General features: G+C 38.8%; 1 protein-coding gene across 3 annotated transcripts in view; it reads left to right on the top strand.

The window, feature by feature from the left end:
- LOC129765263 (protein transport protein Sec24A-like) overlaps positions 1 to 16940 on the top strand; it is a 48678-nt gene that overhangs the window by 4838 nt on the left and 26900 nt on the right. The gene's annotated exons all lie outside the window — the stretch shown is intronic.

The raw sequence follows: 16940 nt of genomic DNA, 5'->3' as shown, positions 1-16940 counted from the left end.
AAGGAAGTACGGCGAGTGCTTTTCCGGCCTCACTGAACGGATAGCTTCGACAGAGCTAAGACTATCCGTTACAATGTAATAGTGTTCAACGTTGGAACAAAGTTGGTTCAAAGTGTTGGAACGTTTTAGTGTGTTATCATGGTGGACATAGTATTGTGTTTTGTGCTGTGATAGTTTATGAATATTTAGTGTGAAATATTGCCCTGTGCAGCGAAAGAAGTCTTCGTTCGCGTGCCCTTTTTGTTGAGAAATCAGGATAAGTAGGAGAACGGTTGCCTACAACAACCGATTCTTGTTTAATTTTGCCTTTTTCAGCCGGCCCCGGCGTGCTGTTTTCTTGTATAGCAGCCGTGGCGGTTTATTCTTTCTTTATTTCTCTTCTCTGTATGGTTGTATAGCGTCCCGCTTTAATCTGTGTTGGCTATGGAATGTTCGGTGTGTAAACTGGGGATAGTGGTAAGCGATCTGCCGGTTTGCTGTATCGGTAAGTGTAGCGGAGTGTTCCACTACAAATGCACACTTCTGAGCAGGCCGACAGCAAAGCTTATCACGGAGAACGTAAATGTTTTTTTTCAAATGTAATGACTGTCTATCAGACCAGGGTTGTGGTGAGCAAAGTGATCTTATCTCGGGTGTGCGAAAGGTAGAGAAGGAGGTGATGAAACTATCTTCACTCTCTGACTCGCTTACGGACATGCGAGATCACATTACGGCTCAGCTAGACAGCGCGCTAAAGTGCGATATGAAAGATGTGAGTGAGTCTGTGAGTCTCTTGAAAAATTGATATATGAGATCCAATCGATTCTATGACAAGTTCATTTTTAACATTTACCGCGCAGAATAATTTAGCTGCAAGAAATGATTCGCTCGATGAACCTGGTGCAATTCCTTCTGAATCGCACCAAAACATTCCTAAACGGAAGAAACGTAAATATCAGAATGATGATAATGATGATGTCATTCTTAATAACATAAGTTTCGCGGATGTAGTCAAAAGTTCAAACAATGCTATTGATAATAATATAAAGAGCAATAGTATCAAGCAAAATAGTCGTAAAACTCAGTCGGTTATTGTAATAAAACCCAAAGAGTCCAAACAAGCTTGCGAGGAAACTCGTGAGCATTTAAAAACGAAACTAGATCCAAAAACACACAAAATTGGGAATTTAAGGAATGGTAGAGATGGCTCCATCATTGTCGAGTGTTCAAATGGAGCCAACATAAATGATGTCAAAAATGATATTGAAAGCAATTTGGGTGAAAATTACCATGCTGTTGTTCCCAATCCGGTGCCAAGATTAAAAATTGTGGGCATGAGCGATCAGCATTCCTCCGACGTTTTCATTGACTATTTAAAGAGTCAAAATGAAAACATCGCAATAAAAGATGTAAAAGTTTCGAAAGTTTTCGAAAATCCACGCTTCACATACAACAAGTATAGCGCTATGATTGAAGTAGATGTTGACACATATAATAATTTACTGAGTGCGAAAAAAATAAATGTGGGGTTTGATCGGTGCTCCGTAGTTCCCGCGATTAGTGTGTTAAGATGCTTCAAATGCGGAGAATTTGGACATAAGAGCACGGATTGCAAACAAAATTGTGAAACGTGTTCTAGGTGTAGTCAGAAACACAAGACATCTGAGTGCACGTCAACTGTATTGAAATGTGTTAATTGTTTGAAAATGAATAGAGAACGTAAAATGAATTTGGACGTCAACCATGCCGCATTTAGTTCTGAGTGTTTAGTATACAAAAGACTTTATGAATTGAAAAAAGGCAGCTGACATTTCAATAAATAGCAACCATGTTCCAGAAGAATTGTGAATCAATTTCATGTTCTGTATTTGAATATTGCGGGGTTGTCAACAAACTACGTAGCATTACGTCAGATTGTTGAGGAAAAGCGTCCACTTTTAGTTTTATTATCAGAAACACATATTATTGAAATTGAATCATTTGATCAATATAGTATTCCGGGATACAATGTAGCTGCTTGTTTATCGCATTCTAGACATTCTGGCGGTGTTGCTATTTATGTCAAAGAATCAGTTCAATTCAATCTTCGCCTCAACGAAGTTATTGATGGAAACTGGTTTTTGGGCATTACAGTTGAACGTGGCATGAAGATGGGTAATTATGGTGTTTTGTATCATAGCCCCAGCTCAAGTGATCAGCGTTTTGTTGAAATTTTAGAAAACTGGCTCGAAATGTTCCTTGATTCTAGCAAATTAAATATATTAGCTGGTGATTTCAATATCAATTGGCGTGATGACTACAATTCGAACCATCTGAAGCGCTTATCTGATTTCTTCAATTTGAAACAAACAGTAAATGAGTTCACGCGTATTTCCAGGCACAGTAAAACTTTAATTGATCATGTTTATTCCAATTTTGAAACTATTAACACAGTCACTGATACCAATTTGAAAATAACCGATCATGAGACCTTAGTTATCAATATTGTAGATCATTTCGTGCCAAACGACGATTTTGTTAAATTAAAGTGCTGGAGGAAATATTCGAAACATGCTGTTTCGAATCTTGTGACGAGAAGCCTGGATTTTCCATTCGAGGTCGATAATTTAGATGAATCAGCAGCTGTTCCTTTGTACACCTTGTACACCTTGAAAACATGTACAAATCAGCTAGTTACGCAAAAGTATGTATCTTTGAAAAACTCGAACAGCTCGTACAATTTGGATCTTTTGGGCCTTAAACGTGAGAGAGACAAATGGTACAACAAATTTCGTAGAACAAATGATGGAAATCACTGGAATATGTACACGATCGCGCGCAATAAATATTCACAATCGATTAAGAAAACTCGTTGTGAATATATTCAGAGGAAGATTGATCAGCATCAAAACAACAGCAAAGAGTTATGGAAAATTTTGAAATCTTTATTGAAACCTAGTAATAGTAAACCGCGGTCCATAGCTTTTCATGGCACACTTGAACAGTCTGAACAGGCTATAGTATCCAAGTTTAATGATTATTTCGTCAATAGTGTTACATTGATCAATCAGTCCATTGAATTGGTCGATGAACCTGATGAAATAAGACAGCCGGTTGATAGTAATTGTAGATTTGAAAGATTTCACCCAATTACATTAAATTAACTTAGAACTATTTGCTTTTCTTTGGGTAAAACGGCTGGAGTGGATAATGTCAATGCTAGAGTTATTCAAGATTGCTTTCATGTCATTGATCACATCTTGCTGGACCTTATTAATAAGTCTTTATTAACTGGGCATGTGCCTCAGGTGTGGAAGGAATCTTTCATAGTTCCTATTCAAAAGGTTGCTGGAACGATTAAAGCCGAAGAGTTTCGTCCCATCAACATGTTGCACACATTAGAGAAAATATTAGAATTAGTTGTTAAAGGCCAGCTGTTGCAATATTTAAATCTCAACGCTTTGCTAATACCAGAACAATCGGGATATCGAGAAGGACATTTCTGTGAAACCGCATTGAACTTGGTGTTAGCAAAATGGAAAGAGAAATTAGAATGTAAAGATACCATCATTGCTGTTTTCTTGGATCTGAAACGCGCTTTCGAGACAATTTCTAGGCCCTTGTTGTTGAATACGATTAAGCGCTTTGGAATTACGAGTACTGCATATAAATGTTTTGAAAGTTATTTGTATGACAGAACTCAACGGACTATTTTTAATGATTCAATTTCCAGTCCCGTAGGGAATAATCTTGGAGTACCTCAGGGAAGTGTATTAGGGCCCCTTCTATTTATTATGTACATCAACGACATGCGACGAGTTTTACGATTTTGTGATATTAACCTTTTTGCAGATGATACTGTGTTATTCATTGCAGCTAATGATTTGAATCAGGTCGTTTTATATTTGAATGGAGATTTGCGTTCTTTAAGTAGATGGTTGAAGTATAAGCAATTGAAGTTGAATATAAATAAAACTAAATTTATGGTAATCTCGCGAAATCGTTCTAATGAAAACGTCTCTATTATAATTGATGATGAGACCATTGATCGCGTTCGGGAGATTAAATATCTTGGCGTGATTATTGATGACAAACTCAAGTTCAATACTCACTTTGACAATGTCATCAGGAAAATTGCCAAGAAGTATGGAATCTTATGCCGATTGAAAAACGATTTAACTATGTGCAGTAAAATACATTTTTTTTTTTTTTTTTCTTTATTTTTGAGACTTTCAGCCTCCTGGGCTGGTTCGTCTCAGCCAGTAAAATACAGCTATACAAATCAATCATCTCTCCTCATTTAGACTTTTGTTCTTCCATATTATTTTTAGCCAATGATACACAAATATCGAGATTACAGCGTTTGCAGAATAAAATAATGCGGTTGATTCTAAAATGTAATAGATTCACTTCCTCATCTTTGATGCTGGACGCTCTAAAATGGTTATCCGTGAAGCAAAGAATTGTTTATTTAACTATGGTGTTCATTTTTAAAGTAGTTCACGGTTTGCTGCCTCGATATTTGTGTGATCGAGTTGAAAGAGGAAGTGATTTCCATAGATATAACACTAGAAACGCGAATGAATTAAGAACACCTAATTTCTTGTCATGTGCTTCACAAAATTCGTTGTACTTCAAAGGAATAAATGTTTTCAATTCGATACCAAGACATATTAAATGCGCAACAACACTTACAGAATTTAAGAGGCACTGTATTTCACACGTGAAAACTGTGTTTTATTAACAGTCGAACGATTTATTTTTTTAATTTTATGACGAAGATTTTTATTGACGAAGTTTTATACGAACGGATAATTAATGTGGACAATTTTTGGTAGTTTGTTTTTCAATGTTTTTGAGTAACCTGACGAAGTTTTTTGAACGGATTATATTATGTAGACTATCTAAAATTTTTTTAAATTATCTTTTTTTTAATTAGTATTGATCTCTATTATGTCTGTCATGATCTGGTGATGATGGACTATTTTTATTTTGTTGTTTTTATAGTTGTATTAGTTGAAAAAAAATAAAAGTAGTCTACAAAAGTTTGAGCGTCGCGCGCGTACCACAGATATAAAGGATATTAAATTGAAAGATTTTTAAGTGCCGGTCTAGGAAATTTTCGTAAAGGAAATTTTCTCGATTTCTCTGAATGAGGATATTCATTGTCAATCCAAAGCAAGGCTGGCGGTTGGACTTGTGCTCTGGTGGACCCTTTGGCTGCAAGGGCCTCGTCGGGACCGTATCGGCTCTGTGGCGGACATGACTGAGTATTGGCTTGTCTTTGGAAATTGCAATTTTTTTGAACTTATATCTGTGAATAAAATCAGTGCGTTTTTTTTTTGTGTTTGCTAAACTGATTTCAATGTTGAGAAAAAATAAATAAATTATCTTTTAGATAACTCGTCTTGCTCAAACCTCTGTAGGGGAAGGAGGCGGGACCATAATCATCTTATATAACAGGTCGTGAGGCGACGCTGTCCAGCGCCCAGTATATCGCTGCCAATTCAGCAATATATACCGAGCAAGGATTCTGAAGACTGTGTGAGGTGCTAAAAAATACGTTGAACACTCCAAATCCTGTGGACTCATTCATAGAGGACCCATCAGTAAAGTATATATTATCACAATTGATACGCCCATACTTTGCATTGAAGATTGTAGGAACGAACCCCAATATAAGATAATCTGGATTTTCATGGATTTTCTCCTTCATGAACAGATCGAAATGTACAGAGGAATTGATGTAGTCAGGAAAACAAACACGGTTGGGAATATACGAAGAAGGATCAACCTGCATGGAGACGAATTCATGATATGAGCTCATGAATCCAGAATGAAAATTTAGCTCGATCAGCTGCTCAAAATTTCCGATCACCAATGGGTTCATAACCTTACACCGGATGAGGAACCGAAGAGATAATAAATTGAAGCGATCTTTTAGTGGGAGTACGCCTGCCAAAACCTCGAGGCTCATGGTATGCGTTGAGGGCATACATCCCAACGCAATACGGAGACAAAGATACTGAATTCGCTCGAGTTTAATGAGGTGTGTTTTGGCAGCTGATTGAAAACAGAAACTGCCATACTCTATCACTGAGAGAATAGTTGTTCGATACAACATAATAAAATCTTCGGGATGGGCTCCCCACCAGGTGCCGGTAATTGTACGGAAAAAGTTTATTCTTTGTTGACATTTTTTACTCAGATACCTAATATGGGCCCCCCAAGTACATTTGGAGTCGAACCAGACCCCAAGATACTTGAAAGACATAGCATGAGTGATCGGTTTACCCAAAAGTTGAAGCTTTGGTTTTGCTGGTCTATGCTTCCTAGAAAAAACCACCATCTCTGTTTTCTCCGTGGAGAATTCGATCCCTAGCCCAATGGCCCAGGTTGAAAAATTGTTCAAAGTATCTTGTAAGGGTCCTTGCAGGTCGGATTCGTTTGATCCTACGACAGACACGACTCTATCATCTGCAAGTTGTCTTAGGCTGCAATTTTGTGTAAGGCAATTGTCGATGTCGCTTACATAGAAGTTGTACAAAAGGGGGCTTAAACATGAGCCCTGGGGGAGGCCCATGTAAGAGACCCGACTTACTGCCAAATCTCCGTGAGAAAAGTTCAAATGTTTCTCACAAAGCAAGTTATATAACATATTATTCAATAGAGGCGGCAGACCCCGAGAGTGTAATTTGTCTGACAAAACCTCTATTGAAACAGAATCAAAGGCCCCCTTTATGTCCAAGAATACTGAAGCCATTTGTTTTTTTTCGGCGTAAGCCATTTGAATTTCTGAAGAAAGCAACGCAAGACAATCATTCGTCCCCTTGCCCCTGCGGAACCCATATTGTGTATCTGAGAGTAGGCCATTCGTTTCAACCCATCGATCAAGGCGAAACAAGATCATTTTCTCCAACAATTTCCGTATACAAGACAGCATTGCTATTGGGCTGTACGAATTGAAGTCGGACGCGGGTTTTCCGGGTTTTTGAATAGCTATAACTCGTACTTGTCTCCAATCATCTGGAACAATATTATGCTCCAGAAACCGATTGAATAAGTTCAACAAGCGATGTTTCGCCACATCAGGGAGATTTTTCAGCAAGTTGAACTTAATTCTATCCGATCCCGGAGCAGAATTGTTACATGAAAGGAGAGCAAGAGAGAATTCTACCATCGAAAACTCGGAATCAAGATCGCACCTATCTTGTGGTATATCTCGAACAATTTTTTGCACAGGAGCGGAATCAGGACAAACCTTCCGTGCAAAATTCAAAATCCATCGATGTGAATATTCTTCGCTTTCATTCGTTGAAGAGCGATTTCTCATGTTTCGAGCCACTTTCCATAATTTTTTCATTGACGTTTCTCGTGACAAACCTCCCACGAAATTTCGCCAATAAGCACGTTTCTTCCCTTTGATCAAGTTTTTAAATTGATTTTCAAGGTCCAAATACGTCTGAAAATTTTCAGGGGTTCCACGTTTCCGAAAAGCTTTAAATGCATTCGATTTTTCTACATAAAGCTTGGAACATATGCTATCCCACCATGGATTGGGAGGCCTTCGACGAATAGTGGAACCTGGGATGGGTTTCGTTTGAGCGCGAACCGCGCTGTCATAGATCAAACGAGAAAGGAAGTTATACTCCTCCAATGGAGGTAAACCATCTCTGGAATTGATGGCTAGAGCAATCGCGTCCGAATATTTTTTCCAGTCAATGTGTCTTGTGAGGTCATATGCCATGTTTATAGATTCAGAAGAATTCGACCCAATGGTGATGGAAATTTTGATTGGCAAGTGATCACTACCGTTGGGGTCCTGGATTACATTCCACTTGCAATCTAACGATAGTGAATTCGAGCAAAGCGAGAGGTCAAGAGCACTTGGGTTAGCAGGAGGTTTAGGCACACGTGTTGTTTCCCCAGTGTTCAAAACGGTCATATTGAAGTTGTTACAAAGGTCATATATCAACAATGAACGATTGTCGTCGTACTGTTCCCCCCAGGCAGTTCCGTGAGAGTTAAAGTCTCCCAAGATCAATCGTGGCTCAGGAAGGAGTGAGCACATGTCATCAAGTTGTTTGCGGCTAACCGCAGCTCTCGGAGGCCAATACAAGCTGACAATACAGAGGTCTTTGCCTCTGATGTTTGCATGACAAGCAACAGCTTCGATCCCTCCAATAGGTGGAAGGTCAATTCGAAAAAATGAGTGGCACTTATTGATCCCCAATAGTACCCCTCCGTATCTGTCATCGCGGTCCAAGCGTATAATATTAAAATCGTGGAAAGAGATATCATCTCGCGAAGAAAGCCAAGTTTCGGACAGAGCAAAAACATCACAATTGAAGTTATGAATTAAAAATTTGAATGTATCCAATTTAGGGATAAGACTACGACAATTCCACTGAAAAACAGTGATATCTCCGACCTCTCTATCTAAATTAGACATCAAGAGAGATAATCATTGCAAGGAGGGGCCATGTTTGCATCAATTGCTGTAAAATTGTCTTTAATACTGGAAGCATTGAGATGACAAGGGTTCTGATGGAGTCGGAAACATTAAAACACTTGAAGATTTGATCCAAAAGGTCAGACAAATTTATAAATCCCGATTGGGAAGTTGAGCTGGACGGAAAAACAGGGACAGTTGGGGTTTTTGATGTCCCCTCGAGTGCTGGGTGGTTCGAAGGTGAACTATTCCCACGGAAGCCAGGAGGTACCTGATTTTGCTTGTCCGCTGCACTCGATTTTTTAGGCAAGCTAACTGGGGGTAGCACCGGGGGGACTTGTTCTTGAACTTTGGGAGTGGTCACATTTTTGCGCCGGGGATTCCCTTTGAAAATAAACGGTGTGCCCCCGCTAGCTGTGTCCGCTTCCATTTCATCAACTGGCAACGTGGAAAAGCTATTGTGTGTTGAGATTGGTTGTTGTTGTTGTTGGGCCAGTGGAGAAGCGCCCTTTAAAATTTCCGCAAAAGTGCGCTTCGAGCGTTCCTTTAAAGAGCGCTTCTGTTTCTCCCAGCGACTCTTGTAAGTTTCACAAGCTGAGAGCGCATGTGGGGATCCTCCGCAATATGGACACTTATGCTCAGTCGCACTGCAGGATTTCCCCTCATGTTGCTCTCCGCAAGTGGCACAGCGCTCCTTGTTGGCACAATAATCTGAAGTGTGACCAACTGACTTGCATTTGTTGCAAGTCATGAGCTTTGGCACGAAGAGTCGCACAGGTAGTCTCAATTTGTCCACCATAACGTAGTCAGGGAGGGCGGCACCAGCAAAGGTGACTCGAAACGAGTCTGACGGCGTAAATTTAGTTTGGTCCCCATCATGGGAGAGTTTCCCGAGTTGGCGACAGTCCAAGATCTTTACTTCCATTGAAGGAAGCTTCTTGAACTTGCCTTTTCCTTCTTTTTTTATTTGTTCGCTCGTCAGACCCGTTTCAGTTATCACCCCCTCAATTTCTACGTTATGGGAGGGTATAAATGTTCTATATTCGAGAGTGAAGTGTTGGTCAGCAACAATCTCGTTTGCGTGTTTCCGTTCATTCACGACAACCCGCAATTTGTTCGGTCTAACCCTGCGAATTTCAGATACAGAAGTGTATCTGGCCAGATCTTTGATGATCTGAATCACGTTAAGGCTTTTTCCTTTTGGTTTTGGCCGGAGGAAAACAACCCACGGGCCAGTTCCAGGTGCATCTTCTGGATAAGCTCTGACACGTGGAGCGGAAACAACAGAGGGAGAAGACGAGGACGAGGATTGGGTTGGATCGGAAACATCAGAAGGGGGAAGCGAAATCGATGATGGTAGAGGGGGAGTGGAAGTAACAGTCGGTTCAGAAGGGAGGCTTGCTATTTTCTTAGAGGGGGGCTTGGAAGGATGAGCAGATTCGTCCCCAGAAGAATTATCTTCTTTTTGAGGGACTCGTTTATGTTTTTTCCCAGATCTTAAATGGGATTCATTATCGGAGATCTCCATCTCTGGAGATCCTCCACTATCCTCCATTTTACAAAAATTTCTGTCTTATTTCTAATATATTATTGATTTTAACAATATTCTCGAAAAAAAAATAACAAAACAAAAATAAATTATGATAATAATATTAAACAATGAACAAATGAGTTGAATAATAATATTAATATTAAATATGTGTACCTTAAAATAAAAGTTGTTCTGATACTGCGCTCTACTGCCCTAACCAGGGAGAGACAGAGGCTACGCGCTATGGATCAACACAATAGCGCAAGAATAGCTCACACGGTCACGTGATGATAATTCCCGTTAACGACAGCCACACGATGGCGATCCCGTTATGCCGATGTTCAACAGCCGCCAAGGGCTGCAAGCTGCAAGAGCGCTGCTTCCTTTGTTCCACTTCACAAAAGGTCAATTCGAAAGCGGACAGCAATGACCTTCACTCGTACACTATACCAATCGCACAATAGTAAAAGTGGCAACGCACAATAACGACACTGAACTTTACTCGTCAAGAGTTGGATAGCGAATGTATGCATTTGATCTTAGCGAAGATGATTTATTCCAACACTGCATGTACATGTGTTAATGTTTCTATAAATTGTAAATTACACAGTAGTAGTAGTAGCCATTTAGGCGTAAGGGTATTCTATCTGTTCTTCCATTGTTCAGCAGACCGGACAGCGGAGACAGTTGATATTGATCATTGTTGGGTTATTTATAGAACAGCAGCCCGATGTTTCTTGCAGAGCAGAGCAGTTGTATGGATGAATCGATCTTATTTCGACCGTGGATCGAACTCCATCGCTGATGATGGTTGCGTGGACGTAGTTATTCTATAATAACACAAAGATGGTCAATTGAGGGCCCTGAGTTTGAACTCACGATCGATCGCTTAGTAAGCGAACGCGTATCCAAGTGGCTACGAAGACCCCCACCAAAATTCTTGATTTAATTAGATTTTCCTGTAGTTGACTGTAGTGCTGCAGGTTTTTGGAAAAAAATAATTACGATCAAAATATCCGTGGACATACTGGCTTTTCTCCTTCTGGGAAACATTTCAGCGGCGATCAAAATATGCAACTCTCAACACATGAGAATTATCTATAGAACTCGTTCCGATAAGATTTTATCGTTTTACAAAATACGGAAATAAGGGCAAATATTTCCGATAGGTAGTTCTTATAACTCTAGGTAATTGAGGAATATAGCAATCATGTTAGCTGTATTTTTATGGAAAACAAATATTTTAAATGTTCATAAATGACGATTTCCTTTAAAAAAAATCAACGATCTTGATTGATGAGACTTTACAGAAAACAAATCACAACTTATCAATTATTTAGTAACCGATAATTATTTTTATTTTATAGAATAATTTATCATTGAATATTTATTAGTATGGCCTATGTTTTTCCTTTAATTATTCCTCCTATACTCGAGCATACGGTCTTACAGACCGAGAATCAATGATTGTGTTTTTAGGAGGCTGAATCAAATCACTATTGAAACTGAATGACGTTGAAGAAAACATAGTTTCTGGTGTTTTTTTTTCAATTTAATCATGTAAAGATGTAATCAATCATGATTGTCTACAACTTCATTCACTCCGACACTCACAGTCGTCACAGCTGACCATTTCGTCGGAATCTGGCAAGTGGCAGAGCGGGCAGGACTGCTGCAGACCGTTTCCCTGTGCTGCTTCTCTTGATCGATCTCTTCGTGACATCTCCAATCGATCCGGTAAAGAGAATTTTAAAACTGTTGCTTTCGCGACGAAATGAAACGCCTTCCGGAAATGTAACAAGTATATTTCGAGAACCACTCGGGGAACGGTTGAAATTCTCCTAGAATTTACAATCAATTTTACTTTCTCATTATTAAACATCCTAAGTAAATAACGACTTACGTTTAGTGGGTTTCATATACTCGCTACGGATCTATGGATCGGATCCGAATGTGAGAAACACCTTTTATCTGGTTTAAATGTAGGATACGGTTTAAGCCTTGACGTGATTATTACTAATATTACATGAAAATACCTGCTTCCAATTATTGTCTAGTAATTCACATTAGAAAAATTTTAATTACTATTCTTTTTAAGTTATTCTAATGACTCTCCAATATCTCAGTTCAAGAACGATTTCAATGGCTACCTTTTTGTTTCTCAAATGTCACGTTGTATTGTGAAGTTGGTTATGATGCGTACAATCGTACATCGTAGTCAATTTCACAACACAACGCGCTGCTGCCTCAATGTTGTTGATAAGTAGGTGCGGCGGTCGACGAATGTTGTACGCAACATATATATATATTTTCATTTTAAATAAATACCAATAATGCCCAAAAATACAAAATAGCAAAATTACCTACTCAATAGTCTGTGATATAGAGTTATGATTTTCCGCGCAAGTACAGGAGAGTAAAAAATTTGTTTTATCGTCTAGTAATACATTAATTTTCTAATGACTTTTTGATACAGTCAACGTTGGTAGACCGCAGCTTACCATTTGAACAATTAGTCGCCCGTAATGCCCAAAAGTTTGGCCACTCCTGGTTTATACCAAGGCGCCTCTATATATACCAGGTGAAACAATCATATGAAATGCAATTTCAGCCATATTGGAATTGCTGTCGGTATTGTTTACAAACAGCTCTGATGAAAATCTCTACCCGGTCGAAGGAACAGGAAAATCATCAGAAGGCTGCCGGCGACCCTCTACAAACTGCTACGACGCTTATTCGAACGATGCCTACTATGTTCGGCTTTCGCGAATTTATGTGAAAAAGAAGGGATGATTTTGTAGAATTTCATTCTTATCCAGTTCATCCACTACTCTCGCATGTGAAAATGGAAAAATGGCGTACCCTAGCAATAACAAAACAAAACAACCCCCGCTCCACAAACCGTAATCCCCTTATAATTGAAGTGATGATGTTGCTTCACCTGTTATACATATATACAAGCGCCTTGGTTTATACCATGCTTATCAATTCTTTCACATTCCGCAACATCGGTTGAATGACTTTCCTCTCAATGCAATCTTAATAAAACGAAGATTAAAAGAATAGACTAGGAACGGAAACAATGAACGGAATGCTAGCCACTAAAAAATATGTAGAGCTAAACAAAACAGATACAGGTTCCGTTATATTTCACAGCAAATAACATCTAAATACATCGCACATCAAATCGGTATATGAAACATATAGAAATAATAATTTTGAATAATCTATATTTAAATATCTATCAGGATTTTCAATAAGAGCTTTTTAAAAAAGTTTGTTTAAGTAAACAAAAACGGTTTTGGACATCAATGAAATTCTTTATTCATGAAAGTACATTTAATGCCATGTTGTATGGAACTCAATTTCTTTTGCACGCTTGTTTGTTGTTGTTGTTTCAAGCATAAATTGGCCCATACTGCTGCAATTTCCCGTTTGATATTCGTACGAAGTTCATCAATCGTCGCTGGCTTGTTGGCATAGACTTGACGTAGCGTTACTGGAAATAGTATAACAGCGTCAAATCGCACGACCGAGGCGGCCACTGGGCCATTTCGTGAGAGAACACGCTCACCAAACTTGGTTTTCAATAAATCTATTGTTAAATTCGCTGTGTGGCTTGTGGCGCCGTTCTGTTGAAATCACATATTGTCCAAGTCCATATCATCAAATTCGGGCCAAAAATATTCGGTTATCATTGAGCGGTAGCGATTCCCATTCACAGTAACGTGTCGGTCTTGATCATCACGGAAGGAGTACGGCCCAATGACGCCGCCGGACCATAAACCGCACCAAATCGTATTTTTTTCGGGATACAATGGTGACCCATGTAGTACGTGTGGATTGATCCCAAAAATCCCTATTTTCTAAAGGTGTTACTTTTTTTCAATTCGACGCCTAGGCATATTGAAACAGCAAACACAGTTGCTGATTTGTAACGGCAGAGCATTTCAGTTATGTAGTTAGTTCAAAAATTATGCTGGTTACGGAGCTTACATCCCGGTCCATCAACATTTATATTTCCCCTCACACACATCCCAACACTCATCCATTAATTTGGATATTACGCGATTAACGCGCGAAAGTGACCTTAGTATATAACTTTCATTCGTTCTAACGTCATGTGGGACTACTTTTAACTTTTTACACTTAGTAGTGGACTACTAACACTTTAAATTTTTTTAGTAGTAGGCTAGTATTCACAACCAATAAACCTAATTCAATAGCTGAAGAGCAACCGAAATTGATCATTTTATAACGTGGTCATTCTGAGTGTGCATACTCGGGAGTCTTAGATGCTTTCAATTCACGTTTAGAAGTATCATCAAACGTAATACGTTTTGCAGATTGAACTTTTAGATTATCCTTCGTTTGACGACCAACTGGACGGCCAATGACATCGTTATGATGTGTCAGCGGAGTAGCGATCTCATGTAGTTTTCACGGTATGGTTTCATACTTCCTAAAGCTCGAAGCTATGCTGTGGGTATTGGGCTTCTGTCTTCAAGGGATGATAATCTATTCTGCGAGATGCGTAACTAAGGGAATGAAGAGCTCGCATCATAGTGGAAGCAGAATATCGATATCTTCCAACCAAAGAATTCGTGGATTACCTTCCGTACGTTGTCACATCAAGCAAATGCAACCAAATTAGGTATATGGAGGTTTTAGGGAAAAAAATGTTTTCACGGTCGTTAGACACTCCTCCCTCTCTAAGGGGGAGCTGTCATACAAATGAAACACAAATTTCTGCATAACTCGAGAACTAATCAAGCAAACGAAATCAAATTAGGCATGTGGAGGTTTGAGGATGCAATAAATGTTTTTATGGTGGTTCGACACTCCTCCCCTCTCTCTTAGGGTGGGCTGTCATACAAATGAAAAACAAATTTCTGCATAACTCGAAAACTAATCAAGCAAATGGAGCCAAATTTGGCATGTGAAGATTTTAGGGGCGCGAAATGTTTCTATTGTGAATCTCTCTCTAAGGGGAGAAGGGGGGACGAGTCTGTATTTATTCTATCATATTTTCTGTATCAAACATTTATTTCATGTAACGGAGAAACATATTATTTGCAAGTGGTTGAAAAATATTGAACGAGAATTGTGTCTGAAAATAATCTAATATTATAATGATGAGTTTTGGTAGAAGAACTAGGAATTTTTTAGTAAAAGGTAAATTCAACGAGGTCGATTAGAAAATCAATCAATGGACAGTTCTGCGATTGGACTCATGACCTTGCGCTTAGAAAGAAAACATGAATGTTTGAAGGTATTTATAACAAAAAACAAATTTCGGACGGGACGAATTTTGCCGGGTCAGCTAGTGAAACATAAAGCTATATGTAGTCTATGCCGATTTGTGCGGCAAGGTTGCACCATTTGCACAACCCAATTGGATTTGAGCCGAGTGGATTATAGAATGCAATAATGTGATCCGTTCGGGTAATTCTGACTCGGATTTCAGAATATAGAAGAAAAGGCGATCAGTAGACGGATCTAGAATTTCTGGGGAAATTACACTATCGATTTTCTCAGGGCGTATTTCTTCGATTAACCAAATTAAATATGTACGTATGAGGTAATCCTTCCTTTTCCATTCAATCTCATACAACTAGCAACGTCTGGGAACGAATACGTGTAATGTGGTAATGAAGCTCATTAAAGACTTCATTTTTTGTTTGAATTCATGTGCTGTAATGTCATGACAATGTGCTCCCTTGGCCGAGTAGTTAGCTAACATGCCGGGTGTTCGGGTTCGATTCCCGTTCTGGTCGGGGGAATTTTTCGTCAAAGAAATTTCCTCCGACTTGCACTGTGATCACGCGTATTCTAGAGCTTGCCACTCAGAATGCATTCAAGGCGTGTTATTTGGCATAGAAATCTCAACTAAGTACTAATAAAAATGACGCAAGTAATACTACGTTGAGACGGCGAAGTTCCTCTAGGAACGTTAGTGCCATTGAAGAAAAAGAAGAATGTCATGACAATGCATGCGCTGTGTCGGTTTTGCTCATGATAGCGTCTCCCAGTTGTTCCCTCTCTCCCTTTGCATATATGCCTACCATGAATTGTTTGCATAGCTCACGACATCGTAGAATGACGTTGTCCTGATACGATTCATATAAAATCCACACATTGTTCGTTTCGTTTCGTATGAAAATATAAGGCATCGTATGAACGATGTGTGTGATGAACTTCATATTATTGTTTCATATTCGAACCACAATTTATTGCGTCGCTGTGCAGTCCCCAGCAATGTCTTCAGCAACATTTACATTGGATATACACACGTGCTTTTCAGCTGGTGTTTTATCAGGATTGATGATAATATCGTGATTTTCATTTTGTAATCCGCGCACGTGTGATTTGAAGAAATTCAATAATTCATTTTGCACGTTCAAAGAGCTCGCCGGCTCTTTGAATGTGCGCAATGAATGAGATTTTGAATGCGCGCCTGACTTTAGATGAATTGTGGTTATTTGTGCAAGTTCGATGAAGCGAACGTAGCGCCATCTGTCATTTAACAACGTAAATGAATTGGCTTTATTTCAAAAACGAACGACGGTTTAATTGTTTAGATTATTATATAAATATCTATATAAATATAAATGGAAGGCCAAATGTGTTGGTGGACGCAAAACTCGAAGAATGAATGATCCGATTTGATCGATCTACAAATCGTCCTTATTTTGTTGTATTCGTCTCTTTCCGTAGATCAATATAGCGGGATGGATCTTTCTTAGAAAGTCGAACGGGACTCAGTACGCCGGATCTGCTAGTAGTTTATACAAATTACTAAAGTCGCGATTGAAAATACAACAATTTTTTTCGTATTTTAGAAGCCATATTTACGAAAAACGTGAAAAAAAATATTCAGAAATAATATTTCTTCATAGGTTATCCTATTAGCTATTAAATATATAGTAATCGGTATCCTAGCGGTATCAAACATATCTAAAGTTTACGATAAAAAAAAAACAAATTTTACTTACCTTT

Source organism: Toxorhynchites rutilus, chromosome 2 (assembly GCF_029784135.1).
Source record: "Toxorhynchites rutilus septentrionalis strain SRP chromosome 2, ASM2978413v1, whole genome shotgun sequence".
Classification (NCBI taxonomy): Eukaryota; Metazoa; Arthropoda; class Insecta; order Diptera; family Culicidae; genus Toxorhynchites; species Toxorhynchites rutilus.
Note: the sequence above shows the minus strand (reverse complement) of the source record. Positions and strands in the feature narration are given on the sequence as shown.